Below are 16669 nucleotides of genomic sequence, written 5' to 3' on the forward strand. Positions count from 1 at the left end.
GCTTAAAACTCCACGACTCGCGGAGCTGTCAGAAATCAAAATGCCTATATAAGGCCATGCATTCGTTCGATTTTAATATATAAAAAAATAAATAATAATAATATACTCCGTAAGATAATAAATAAATAATATATATATATATATATATATATATATATATATATATATATATATATATATATATATATATATATATATATATATATATATATATATATATATATATATATATATTATAGATTAGTGTTATATTAGATTAGTTCGGGTTATGAAAAGGTTATTTTACGGGTTTTTGAAGTCGAAATTCTGTCCGTGTAACACTACGCGATAAATACTCAATGTAAGTTATGTTCTCCTTTTTAAATTAATGTCTCGTAACTAAGTTGTTATTATGCTTATTTAAATTGAAGTAATCATGATGTTGGGCTAAATATTAAAAATGAGGTAATTGGGCTTTGTACCATAATTGGGGTTTGGACAAAAGAACGAAACTTGTGGAAATTAGACTATGGGCTATTAATGGGCTTTATATTTGTTTAACTAAATGATAGTTTGTTAATTTTAATATAAAGATTTACAATTGGACGTCCCTATAAATAACCATATACACTCAATCGGACACGATGGGAGGGATATTTATATGTACGAATAATCGTTCATTTAACCGGACACGGGAATGGATTAATAGTCTATGGAATTATTAAAACAGGGGTGAAATTATGTACAAGGACACTTGGCATAATTGATAACAAAGTATTAAAACCTTGGATTACACGCAGTCGATATCCTGGTGTAATTATTAAACAAAGTACTAAAACCTTGTTACAGTTTAAGTCCCCAATTAGTTGGAATATTTAACTTCGGATATAAGGATAATTTGACGAGGATACTCGCACTTTATATTTATGACTGATGGACTGTTATGGACAAAAACCAGACGGACATATTAAATAATCCAGGACAAAGGAAAATTAACCCATGGGAATAAACTAAAAATCAACACGTTAAACATCATGATTACGGAAGTTTAAATAAGCATAATATATTTTATTTCATAATTCCTCGTACTTTTATTTATTGTCATTTTAATTATTGTTATTTATTTTATATTGTTAGTTAAATATCGTCATTTACTTTACGCTTCGCTTAAAATATAAAATCGACAAACCGGTCATTAAACGGTAAAACCCCCTTTTATATAGTATTAATATAATATATTTTGTACGAATATAATTGTTTAAAATATAGTGTGAAATAAGCCAGCTCCCTGTGGAACGAACCGGACTTACTAAAAACTACACTACTCTACGATTAGGTACACTGCCTATAGTGTTGTAGCAAGGTTTAGGTATATCCCATTTGTAAATAAATAATTAAAACTTGTGTAATAATTTGTAACGTATTTCGTAGTAAAATATAGTACTATCACGTACCCCTTAGCTTTAACATCAGATTTCATCACAAAGTTACCAAAAATGGTGAGAACCCAATTTGACTCGATTTGGGTAATAGTCGATCGATTAATGAAAAGTGCCTTGTTTCTTCCCATTCGGGAAGCTATATCATCGGAGACTTTGGCTAAGTTATTTATCAAGGAGGTGATATCGAGGCATGGAGTTCCTATATCTATTATTTCGGATCGAGATACCCGTTTCACATCTCGGTTTTGGAATAAATTTCATGAAGATATGGGCACACAATTGAAATTGAGCACGACGTATCATCCTCAAACGGACGGTCAAATCGAACGTACGAATCAAACCTTGGAGGATATGTTACGGGCGTGCATTATTGATTTCGGGGGTAGTTGGGATGAACACTTACCATTGGTGGAATTCTTGTACAATAATAGTTATCATACTAGTATCGGGATGCCACCTTACGATATGCTTTATGGGCGAAGGTGCCGAACTCTGATATGTTGGGGTGAAGTGGGTCAAAGAGAAATTGAGAGTACCGATTTGGTTTTAGAGACGAATAGCAAGATTGATATGATTCGGACTCACTTGAAAGAGGCTCAAGATAGACAAAAGTCGTATGCCAAAAAACGTAGGCGATTGATTGAGTTTCAAGAAGGTGACATGGTGATGCTTAAGGTTTTGCCATGGAAGGGTATTATTCGGTTTCAAAAATGGGGAAAGTTAGCTCCTCGGTTTATTGGGCCATTTAAGATTTTAGGTCGTGTTGGTGAAGTTGCGTACCGTTTGGAATTACCCGAAGAGCTTGCGGGGATCCATAATACATTTCATGTTTCCCATCTCCGTAAGTTTCTTGCGGATGATTCGTCATGGATGCCTTTAGACGAAATTGAGCTAAACAACAAGTTAGAGTATGTTGAGGAGCCGATTGCGATACTCAATGAGAAGGTCAAAAGGCTAAGGAATAAAGTGGTGAGAACTTTTAAAGTTCAATGGCGTCGTAGTAAAGGTTTCGAGTTTACGTGGGAACCCGAAGAGTTTGTGTTGGTGTATCTTCCCTCTTGTCATGCGGCTTGGATTGCGAGGACGCAATTCGGTTCAAGTGGGGGAGAGTTGTAAGAACCAGTTTTCCTTAGTTGGTTGGGACACCATCCAAACAGGTGGGATACCGTCCAAGTGTGAAGGACTGGACGCCGTCCAGCAATTTGGACGCCGTCCAGATGGACTGGCGGACCAGCTGTCCCACTTTTAGATAGTTAAAGGGGGTAGTTTGGTAATTTCACTTGGGGGACGACTTAAAGGCCTAGAGATTAGTTGGTGGGTGTCATTACACCAACTTCATCTACCTTATCCTCTTCCACTTCAATTCTAGAGAGAGAAAAGGGTTCTAGTGTGAGAAAGCTCAATCCAAAGAGGAAGAAGCTAGTTTCAAGTCAAAGCGCTTGTTTTAAAGTTGTTCATCTACTTCCTAGCTACGTTGTGATAGTGGTGGTAAGTCCTAAACCTAATTTCCTTAGTTTATGTTGTTTATGGGTTAGGGTTTGGTCATAGATGAACATAATATCCATAGTGGGTAATTTTGGGTGTTCTTGGGTAAGATTGAGTTATGAAGACTCAATAGTAACTAACCTAGGGTTCCAATGTGTAAATTGGTACTTGTGAGTCTTAAATTGGTTAGTTAACTACTAGCACACCTAGATGTGATGTAAGTGTGTATTTGGTGACCAAATGGGTGTGTGAACCTTGAAATGGGTCTTTGATGACCTAAGTTGTCTAAGTGTGTGTGTAAATGCGATAACCTTCTGTTAATTAATGATTTAAGACCCAAAACTTGCTAGTGTTAGAGTTTTGGCAAAGATGACCTAAGGATTTGGGTTAAAGGTGCTAATGGGTCGAAATTGGCACCATGGGTCAAAATGACACTAGAATGGTGAGTAAGTTGGTTGACCAACTTGATTGTATAATTGATTATATGCATAACGTATAGGTACGTCGTGTTGAAGGTTGCGAGCTTGATAATCTCACCAAAGATGTTAAAGTGAGTGGAATAATTATGCGTGTATGTATATGGCATATTTATTTGTGAGTGTTATGGTATGAACCACGAGCCGGTAGTACCATAGCATGTATGTGATGCATCAACTGTGAACCACTAGCCGGTAGCACTATAAACAAGTGTGAACCACGAGCCGGTAGCACTATAAACAAGTGTGAACCACGAGCCGGTAGCACTATAAACAAGTGTGAACCACGAGCCGGTTGCACTATAAAATCATGATGTGAACCACGTGCCGGTAGCATCAAGTGTGAACCACGTGCCGGTAGCACTATAAAATGAGGCGTGAACCACGTACCGATAGCGCCAAAGTGTGAACCACGTGCCCGTAGCACTATAAAAGAGTGAGACTCAAATGCGTATGGTGTGAACCACGTACCGGTAGCACCATAGCATTATGGTTAACCATATTATGTTGTTGAACGTTGGATAAGCATGCTATATATATATATATATATATATATATATATATATATATATATATATATATATATATATATATATATATATATATATATATATTGTATTGAGTATATGCTAATGTGTTGTTGTGTTAGTGTACGAGTTGTTAGCATTATGAGTATGACGGCATGCTATTGTGTATATTTTCGTAAGAGGTATTTGGTGGGTGCGATTGCAAGTAGATGGGTTATATATATGTATGTATAATTGTTGCACTCACTAAGCTTTAGCTTACCCTCTCGTTGTTTACCTTTTTTAGGCTCCGGCGTGGACAAAGGCAAAGGGATTCGGTTGGATTAGTGGTCTCCCGCTTATTTTGATAGGGGATGCTTTTGGGTTAGCTTTTGGAAGTTCAGCCAAGATGTGGGTAGTTTAACCCCAAGCAACATGCTCTAGGTGTCGTTTGGAATTTAAACTCTTGTAGTCGAAACTTGTATTTTGAACGAAATTCGTAAAACGGGGCATTCTGGGCCCGGTGTTATAAAACTTGTTTTGATGATGGAAATCTCTTAGTTTTACTTATTATAACTCGTTGTGAAAAGGTTTTTGTTTGAAAGTATCGGGAAGCGGGATTTCCGCTCGTGTAATTTGGAACCCGAGATTAGAACCTGACATTTCATTGGGACGCCGTCCCAATTGTTAGGACGCCGTCCAAGTATTCAGTACTGGACACCGTCCAGGAATCTGGACACCGTCCAGATGTACTAGTCCAGAAATTTTTTTTTTTTTAGGTCATATTTTGGGCATATCAAGGTTTGGGTTGTTACAAGGTGGTGATTTTGTATTTGAGAAAGGTGAGAGAGGATATATGTATGTGTATCTTAATTTTTCTGTCTTTCTGTTTTATTTCTTCTCAATTGCAGATATGGATGTATATAATGTAAGTACATTCATGAATTAACAATATTTTGATCTTAATTGATTTGTGAAGTCGATGTTTGATAATTTTGGCAGACAAGAAGTACATAAGTTGTTCAACAGATGAGAAAAAAAATAATAAAGTAGATAAAATTTTGTAACTGATTTTGTGTGTATCTGATGGACTTCGATTTTACAGACAGGAACAAAAGTTGAAACAGTATGATTAAACTTGTAATTGATTTTGATTCCATTCTTGTGTAATCCGTATATATATTTATTATAAAATAATAATTATATTATCAATAATATTTCTAATAATACAAGTACTAATAACAATAATAATAATAGATTAACAACAACGATAATAATATCACTCCTAATAATAATAATTATTATTATGTATATTAATAATAATAAATAATAGTAATGATATTAATAACATATATTTAATATTTTATACGTTTTAACATATTACAATAGACATATAATCATCAATTATATAGGAAACATATTCATATATATATTCATTTTAACAACCTTATTATCTTGTATTTTTATTGTAATTAGTTATTATTATTTCAATTTATTATATACATCTACATTTATATATTTATATATATATATATATATATATATATATATATATATATATATATATATATATATATATATATATATATATATATATATATATATATATATATATTTACTTATTTATTAATTTTTAATCAATAGTTCGTGAATCGTCGAGAATGGTCGAAGGTCAATTGAATATATGAACATAGTTTCAAAATTTTTGAGACTCAATATTACAGACTTTGCTTATCATATCAGAAACATATAAAGATTAAGTTTAAATTTGGTCGGAAATTTTCGGGTCGTCACAGTAGCTATCCGTTAAAGAAATTTCGTCCCGAAATTTGATTGTGGTCGTAATGGTTAACAATAAAAATGTTTTTATGACAAATCTGAGTTGATAAACAGATTTTTATCATTATTGATTAATATATATAAAACGATTCAATTATGTGAAACGTACGATTGAAATTATCACAAAAGAGTGAAATGAGTAAATAGGAATTCGTCTTAACTTTTGACGTAGTCACAGTGGATTTTCGGAATTTAAGGAATTTAGAGAAAATCTTTGAAATCTAAAAGATTTGATTCTTCGGCGAATAAAGAAATTAAGACATCTATAATTAAATACAGTGATCTGCCTCGATTACTCTGTCTGATATTTCCATTAAAAATTAAACTTTTTCCGTTCCATTATTTTTCCACCGCTCCCATTTAATTCATATTTCCAAATCATCAGTCAATATGCTTCATCCAGTTTTAATTCTGGATATAATCCTGACTTTCTTATCAGTCATTCTCCTTTTTCTTCTACCACCGCAGGAATCTTTATACTTCTATTATTACATTGGGGTGATACTATTCTTAATTCTACCGTGTCTTTATATTGCTATTCGTATTAATATCTACGGTTTGTAACCTCCGTGTTGTTATTAGGCTTTATATTTTCTCTTATATTTTGGAGCTCTTTGCCTTTTTATTCTCTTCTCGACCTCTTGTAAAGCGAGTAATGGTCCAGAATTCGTAAGTATGGAGTTTCGAATGAACTTAATGTTCTAAACAAGAAAGAAAGTAATAGCACGATTTGATTTATCAAATTACCAGAATCACTGAGAATAGAACTATCAAGAATATACTTTCTTGATATGTTCCGAAGTTAAGTAGAATGAAAGAGTTATGTAACATGGCACATGATGATGTTATGATCTGTGAATCATCACATCCCATTAGAAACTCAGCATGACTTACTGTAATATAATCACGTTGATCAAGTGTCATTATATTATACTAATTCATGCATCAATTCCTTTACATTTCTCCAGAATTCATTCATAAATTAAACTTATTTTACAGAAGTTTCCAATATAATGAAACACAGGAAGCACGAAGAGGTATATAATTTTGGACGAGAATATTTATGAAAATATCCTCAGAAATATCGAAGATATTTATGATGATATTTTGGAATTTCCAAGTTCGAAGGTTGATGAAGAAAAATTTTCCGCAAGATTTTAACATGACTTCGGAGCAAGATATTCTCTAAAGATTTCAACAGATCCAGAATTACCTGGATTCTTTGAATATAGGGTATGGTCCTTGTATTTGTCATTGGTCTCCTTCGTGGTTAGCTCAATCCATTTTCCAGTTCCAACTTTTCTGAGCTTTTCCAACATACTATTCTTTACCATCAAACTTCGGACGATTAATGTCGTTTACGGTTGTCTACAGTTTCTGCTGCTTCATTCAGCTTTTTCAAAGTTCAATGTATTGATTCGTAAACTGGGTGCTTTTTAGAGTTTCAGAATGGAAGATCATAATTCTAAGAGATAATGGTTATATGTATATATATAACTGTTGACGTAGAAACGCTGCGAGATTCTAAATACTGATTGCCAATTCCTGGTAATTGGTATGGCAATTCTCGTTATGAGATACGGATGGGTATATGATAGGGTTTTAATGAACAATTATAATGGTTCTTCGGAGCGAATTAAGCCAACGAGTAATGAAGTTGCTGGTAAGTTTCTGCTAATGTGGTGAGATATAAACGGTTTCCCGGTAACAATGATGAAAGGCAAACTTATATGTCAAGGTTATAATAAAGTTTATTCGAATGAAAAGTCAAAATTGATTTGCTGAAGTTGTGACGCAATTGGCTAATTTGAAAAGGAATTGCAATGTTATTTTCGGTAATAACAATGCCAAAGGAGCAAGCACAGATACGTGGTAACGTTTACTCAGGTTCCGAGTGTTTTCAGGTGCATAACTATATGCATAAATCTTTCCTTCCGTAGATGAAGTGCGGTTGGTTCATCCTCACGATTGAGGTGTTTTCAAAAATCATGAAAGGTTTGAATGCAGATTGTAATCGTCAAGATACAAATGACGTTTAAGATGAAATCAAGTGGCAAACTTGAAGAATTATTTAGTTTCATATGTTAAAATCAATATTTTAATTCATTTTAATTGTCCAATGTTGGTAGTCCACAGTTAGCAGTCCACAATTAGTAATTCAATAATTCATATATAGTTTAATATATAATATTAATGCGTGTCGTGACCCATTATATACATGTCTCAGACTCGATCACAACTCAAAGTATATATATTATTTGAGAATCAACCTCAACCCTGTATAGCTAACTCGATCATTACTGCATATAGAGTGTCTATGGTTATTCCAAATAATATATATAGATGCGTCGATATGATATATCAAAACATTGTATACGTGTCCCGACATTTAAATGCATAAATAACAGTATTTAAATGACGATAAATAAAGTGCATAAAATAAATAACAGAAATTAAATGACAATAAATAAAATTACGAGAATTAAAATTGCGAGAAATAAATTGCGATAAATAAATGTAATGAGGATTTAACAGTTAGCTAGGATTTTGTTAGCGTGGATTCTTAAAAAAATTTCTCAAAATTAATTTGTTTGTTTCTAATAAATTTTATTTTGTCCAATGTTTTCTTCATTATGCCACTTGTTGGATTCTGATAGATCAAAATCCAAATATGAATTTGAATGAAAATGGTTATTCTGCGGTGAACGGATATGTATATCTGTGGATGTAAGTAGGATAGTAAATGACTGTTGAATTAGATTCAAAGAATGTACAGTTTAACTTATTAATGTGAAATCTAAATATTCCTCGGGTATTACCTACACGTTAAAATATTTTCACCATTAACAATTTGTACAAAAGAATTTTTAATTACAGTCTTTATGAAAACATATATACATATATATTTTCTTCAGATGTAATCATGGATTTAAGGAGTTAATATGATATTAATCTCATTTGATTTATCGTTAGAGCTAGAATACATAATCTCTAAAACATTAGAAATTATATAATTGTCGTGTAGAACGAAGATGAACGATGTAGAACGATTCGTAGAACGATGATTATGCTCGAGGTATATAATGAGATGTTGAGGCGTGTGTTATTGAAACTTGGGTTGTTGGTGGTACTGTTGGTGCCGGTGATGTTGCTGAAGCTGGTAAATTTTGCACCATATTCTCCAGATTGATTACTCGAGCGTGAAATTTGTTGACTTCTTCGATTACTCCGGGATGATTGGCGGTTGGAACAAGTGGATGAATAAGGTTTAGAATTTTAGATAGAATATAATCATGGTGAGATACTCTGGAAATGAATGTGAGAATGGTGTTTCGAATAGGTTCACCGGTAAGTGCTTCAGGTTCTTTGTCAAGAGTGCAGGTTGGTGGGTGGAAAGGATCGCCTTCTTCTCGTCTCCATTGGTTAAGTCGACTATGAACTCAGCCCCAATTCATCCAGAATTGATGATGGCTGATTGGTTGATTCATTCCGATGACGCTGTTTCCGGAGCTTAGGTGAACATCCATGTCGGAATAGCTGTCGGAATAACTATCGGAATAGCTATCGGAATCTGAGGAATCGAACTGGTTGAGGGATTCATCTCTACGATCAGATGAAGGATTTTCGATAAGAAATAGATTATATGATGTAGATTAGTACCCTGTAATACATAATTTACATATACATATAATACTAAAATCCCATAAGTTACGGAGGAATCTACGGAAGCTATCAAGAAAAGTCTACAGTAACAGATACGCTAAGATATGAATTTTTGTCTATACACTGTTCATGCAATCAATGCAGTAAGATGTGTCTAGACTAAGAATGATAAGCAGATAATTTCCGACAAGAAATGATAAGCAAAACTTTTGACATGCAGACACGGTCGAAGCACAGACTCATTAATGCATCCTAACAACTACTAGTTAGACACACTAATGCAAGACCTGGTTCGCTAAGACCACCGCTCTGATACCACATGTCGTGACCCGTCCTAATCCATCTGGACGAATACATTACATTTGGTTACATTGCGAGGTATTTGACCTCTATATGATACATTTTACAAACATTGCATTCGTTTTTAAAAGACAAACTTTCATTACATCGAAAGTTGAAGGCATGCATACCATTTCATAATATATCCAACTATAATTAACTTAGTAATAATCTTGATGAACTCGATGACTCGAATGCAACGTCTTTTGAAATATGTCATGAATGACTCCAAGTAATATCTCTAATATGAGCAAATGCACAGCGAAAGATTTCTTTCATACCTGAGAATAAACATGCTTTCAAGTGTCAACCAAAAGGTTGGTGAGTTCATTAGTTTATCATAATCATTCATTTTTATCATTTTAATAGACCACAAGATTTTCATTTCCATTTCTCATAAATATACATCCCATGCATAGAGACAAAAATCATTCATATGGATTGAACACCTGGTAACAGACATTAACAAGATGCATATAAGAATATTCCTATCATTCCGGGACATCCATCAGACATGATAAAATCAAATTCGAAGTACTAAAGCATCCGGTACTTTGGATGGGGTTTGTTAGGCCCAATAGATCTATCTTTAGGATTCGCGTCAATTAGTAGATTGATTTACTAATTCTTAGGTTACCAAGCAAAAGGGGCATATTCGGCTTCGATCATTCAACCATATAATGTAGTTTCGATTACTTGTGTCTATTTCATAAAACATTTATAAAACAGTGCATGTATTCTCAGTCCCAAAAATATATATTGCAAAAGTATTTAAAAATGGAGCAAATGAAACTCACAATACTGTATTTTATAGTAAAAATACATATGACGACATTGAATAAGTGTAGGTTTGGCCTCAGATTCACAAACCTATATCATTTATATATATATATATATATATATATATATATATATATATATATATATATATATATATTAATACATATAATCAGAATCGAACACATATATATAATATTATTAGTGATATATCTGTTGTTTTAATGATTTTATGCATTTCATTAATAACTTAAATATATTTATTTTATATATCATACTTATTATAAAAATAATAATAGAGTTAGGTCATATGGATTAAATATATTTTTATGTAACTAATATTTATTTGGTTAAAATAATACTAATAAATAAAAAGTCGTAATAGATTTATAATAATATCAGTAGTTATGGTAATAATACTAATAATACTTATTTTAAAAATAATGATAATAATATTAATGATTCTATTAATGATAATAATAATAATAGTTTTAATAGTAAAGATAATCTTATTATAAATGATAATTTTAATACAAATATTAATTTTAATACTTTTAATAATAAGAATGATAATAATAATAATAATATTAATAATAATAATAATAATAATAATAATAATAATAATAATAATAATAATAATAATAATAATAATAATAATAATAATAATAATAATAATAATAATAATAATAATAATAATAATAGCAATAATAATAACTATGATTTCTATAAAAATACCTTTACTATTACTAATAATGATAATAATAATAATAATAATAATAATAATAATAATAATAATAATAATAATAATAATAATAATAATAATAATAATAATAATAATAATAATAATAATAATAATAATAATAATAATAATAATAATAATAATAAACCTAATAATAATAGTAATAATAAATACTAATAATGATAATTGAGTTATATACATATATTTAAATACTTTTTTTCTGTCACTTATAACTTAATTATAATTTTTAGTCATTTTTAATATAATATTCATTTTCATAAAATTATCTTTTATTATACTTATATTTATTTCATACAATAAATTTAGTCATACTTATGTTATATTTACTTTATATATAAAAAAAATAACTTCTTAATACTTCAATATTTAATTCATAATCATAATCATAGTCAAAATAATAATGTTTAATGATAATACTATTAATGGTAATAATATTAGTGATATTAATAATTGTATTATTAATCTTAGTGTATCACATCAACAATAATTTATAATAACAATAACAATATCAACATCAATAATAATAATAATAATAATAATAATAATAATAATAATAATAATAATAATAATAATAATAATAATAATAATAATAAAAAATAAATAAATAAATAAATAAAATAGGCTACATTTAAAGCTCTTTAAAAAAAATGCCCCAAGGTGGGCTCGAACCCTCGACCTCTCGCCAACTCACACCTCTAATGACCATTGAACCGTCTGCGGTTTTTCTGTTATAGTTAAGATCCCATTTTATTTAACTCGTTAACATTTAAAAGAAGCCCAAAAGGAACCCAATTACAATTGGGCCAAAACACAGCAGCCCAAGTATCAATCATCAATCAACAAAAGGGTTTCTGGTTTGAGATTTGTTCGATGGCAGTATCCAACGGCAGCAACAATTAAATCGATGGTTTTGTGAGCGGAACAAAATTGAACGAAAACATCAATCAAGAGGGTTAACCGTAACAGTAAGCAAGCAGTTGATTGGTGAGGGTTCGGTATGTTGGATCTTCGAACAGGAAAAGAAACGAACAGGTTTATCATCATTATCATTCTCGATCCCATCTATTTTGTTTTCATCGATTAATCAACATTTAATCTATTCACTTTTATTGACATCATCTCCTATGTCATTATCCATTATACTCATCAATCGTTATTGTATTATAATCGAAGAAAACAGCAGAAAGTTCGATAATGATAGGTTGTTCATGCAAGTGGGGATTAGTTTTCATCTCCTACTCAAATAGAACCAAGACAAGGATATTAGTTAATTGCTAGTGGGTGAGTGGGGTTATATGTTTGATACTTTCGGCCAAGGAAAAAGAAGTAGCGGCACTTTTATAACGGTACATCACCTTCACTTTATCATTTTAACTATTCGATTTAGTTACAATATAATTAAACCGAATGGCCACAAAAATTTTATATGGTTCTTGTCTCGTTTACAAGCTGAATAGAAGTATTTTTGTGACGACCCGGGAATTTCTGACTAAATTTAAACTTAATCTTTATATGATTTCGACGCGATAAGCAAAGTCTGTAATGTTGAGTCTCGAAAATTTTGAAACTATATTCATGAAATCAATTACCCTTTGACTGTGATCGACAATTCATGAACAATTAATTGTAAATAGATATGCGTGTATATAAATATATAAATAATAATTTGAAATATAATTTAAAGTATTATAGGTTGTTGATATTAAAAATTAATTATGTAAAGTAAAATAAAAATAGAATATTATAATAATTATTATTTAAAATATATCTATATATATAAATAAAGTATATTAAAAATAAATATTAAATGATTGTAATACTCATTTGATGTTCCGATTGATATTAAGCAAGTTAAATTCAAATTTATGTGATTTTAACATAAACGGTGATCCAAAAATGAGTAATATAAATTTTAGGCTTATTAAAAATGTATTTAGGAACTATTTGTTGAATTTTAAAACTTTTTATATTTTACTTGGTGTTGGGAGTGAATAAATAATGTAATTTTTATTTAATAATTAAGGATCGAATTTTAAACCATAATGACCAAAATAAATAAATATAGTCAATCTAAAAATTTGGGATTTTTTCAAAGACTTTTATCCGCCACTGATTCAACAACGGGTACGAAATCCAGTCCGTGACTGGAGACAGCTAACTACCTCACACGTTATTTTATTTGATTATATAATTATTACTTTGTTATTAATAAATTATTGTTTGATTGATTGATTATTATTAATCTGTTAACTATCTATTGTATATATGGTATAAAATATATACATATAGGCATATAGATAAACAAATATGTCCGATTTCTGTTATACTTTCCATCCACTTATTGAACCCATTATCTACCCATCAATTCTATCTTTCAAATCACTATGCTTAATTGATATCACTTTGTTTAATTGATCTAATTGGGATTATTGTTTGTAGACTCTAAAATATCTTATATATATATCTATATATATATATATATATATATATATATATATATATAATTAGGATACATGATAAAAAAAAAAAGAAACACCATTGCAACCCCACCTTGCAAAACCACCATTGTTGCAACTATTTAGGAACCCATTTGGCAGCCCACAAACCGGCCACCATATAAATCACCAACCATAAGCCATCCTCGGTTGTGCTACTGTTTTCCTGGTTCAACCGTCATCCGAACCATCATCAAACTACTCGCTAACTATTAGTGTCATTTGCTCCTGTTCACGTCACCACTTCACCATCGACCACTAAATACCTGATACTTCTGCCTTGCTGTTCAAAACGAAGCTCACAACCCATCGTGAACTGCTATTGTGTTCTTTCTTTTTCTGTTTCAACAGCCTACAACCCACCATTGATAACTAATTCTACTACTACTACGCTGCTACGATCCCGTTTACTGCTGTTGTTCCAGCCGAAACAATCGCCACCACCTTCATCAAACCCATCTAATCACCACTACCATCATGAACAACTAAAACACTACCTTCTTCATTATTCTTTTCTGTTTTCTCACAAACCAAAACCGCCACCAACACCCTACTTATTTTAGTGCCTCTTAATGATCGAACCATCATAAAACCGCAGCTGTTTCGAAGTTTAAGTGATGTCTGTTAACCACCCCGCCATTAATATGATGTCTACCTTTATTACCGGTGTTAACTCGTTTAATATAATTGTAAATAAAGTTTAATTTGTATCGAGTTAAATTAAATAAAGGTATAGTTTTATTTTTTTTCTTCACAGTCAGTTTCTTCAACCACATACTTTGTCTTGCTAGTCCCCTTTCCAATTGTATAATACATGCGTCGTTCCATCTTCCGAATAACCACTTGTATCTGCGACAAAATCGTGTACCTGGTTTGGATTCCTATCAAGAATTGATTGTTCTTTAAACCTGAGCGTGCAAGACAAGTCTCGATTACTACGTATATGCATAAATCCATAATGATCACAATAATCACCAACGGGTTCCACTTTTCTCATTTTGTTTCTGTTTTGGTTCGTAAGGAAACCCACCACCTTTTACAACTATTACCACCCTATCACCACCATAGACCCAACAATCACCACCTCCGGTTACCACACACAAAACCCACAATTGCAGCTCGTTACTGTTGCATTTTTGCTGCCTCCTGTTCGCGACTATCTGCTGCCGCTGTTACTGTTTTAGTCGAACAGCTACATCTGTTTTCTTTTCCTATTTTTGCGATTATAAACCATGATGATGCAAGAAAGGACGTGAAACAGAAAAGTGGGATGATAAGGATTATGGTAGGGTCACTTTATGTGAAAAACAAATTAGAGTGATTAATTTACAAACGGGATATTTTTTTTTTGGTTAATATGTTTGGCCGAAGGATGTAGGCATTTAAAACTTGGGCCACCATAAACTAGTTGGGCCGTGAGTTTGGTTGCATAAGTGGGTCAATTTTCAGTTGGGCCGATTTTATAAAAATATTATGAGTTTAAGGTATTTGGGTCTGTGATATAAACAGAAAAACAGAAATGGTACCATGGTTTGAGAGTGTTGATGGGTGAACGGGAGGTTGGGGGTTCGATCCCGGTTCAGGGCATTCTTTTTAGAACAAGTCTTTAAAGGTAGTTTTCTTACTAAAAATTATTTCTATTATCATTTCTATTATTGTGATTATCAATATTATTGTTAATATTAGTAAGTGTTATGAAAATTATGACCTTTATTATTATTATCACTATTAAGTATTATCAATATTAACATTTTTACATGACAAATATTATTTAAGTATTATTATAATTACTAGTTTCAACAAACAAATATTATATATACAAAATTATATTTAATATACATAACTTAAAATTATTAATACTTTTATATACAAAATGAATATATAATAAAATATATAAGATATTGATATAAAAAACACTAATAAAAATATATATAATTGCTCCATTTCGATTATAGGTTTTAATATATATACAAATGATATAGGTTCGTGAATCCGAGCCCAACCCTATACTTGTTCATTGATGCCATATGTATTTTTACCATGAAATACAGTATAGTGAGTTCATTTGCTCCCTTTTTCTCTTTATATTTTTGGGACTGAGAATACATGCGCTGTTTTTACAACTGCTTTATTAAATGCTTTTGAAATATATTTTTGAACTGCGAATACATGAAATACTTTTATAAATGTTTGACGAGATAGTCACAAGCAAAACATTCCTTGAATGAATTATTATGCAGACAGAAGTTCTGTGGATTATTATTGAATTATGTGGACATGATAATTGCCACCAATTGATGTGAATATTTTTTTCCCTGATTATTATTGCTTGGTAACCTAAGAATTAGAATCGCGTATGGCCCTAATTCACGAGAATCCTAAAGGTAGCTACCGGGTTTAACACCCCCACCCAGAATGTTCACTAGACGGAAGAGCTAGTGGGCGTGGTGTTTAGTACTTCGAAGTTTATATATTATACAGACGAGATGTTCTATTTTTGGGGATATTATTGATGCGCATTATATGTTAAGGTCGGTTACCAAGCCAAGCAATGAAAGTAAAGTAAATGTTATGTATCGAGAGAATGATTTTATACACAGGTTATGTGTATGTTATTTTTGTGCACGAGATATGTGCACGGTTACTAAGATTTATGAAAGATGATTTCATACACGAGAAAGGTGTACTGTATTTAAAAGATATCGCATGTACATTACAGGTGGGTATGGGATTCGGGCCCATTTGTATCATGCAACATTTAAATCTTGTGGTCTAACAAAATGATAAATTTTATTGTTTTATGATAAACTTATGAACTCACCAACCTTTTGGTTGACACTTTAAAGCATGTTTATTCTCAGATATGAAAGAAATCTTCCGTTGTGCATTTGCTCATTTTAAAGACATT

The sequence above is a fragment of the Rutidosis leptorrhynchoides genome, chromosome 6 (assembly GCF_046630445.1).
Source record: "Rutidosis leptorrhynchoides isolate AG116_Rl617_1_P2 chromosome 6, CSIRO_AGI_Rlap_v1, whole genome shotgun sequence".
Taxonomy (NCBI): Eukaryota; Viridiplantae; Streptophyta; class Magnoliopsida; order Asterales; family Asteraceae; genus Rutidosis; species Rutidosis leptorrhynchoides.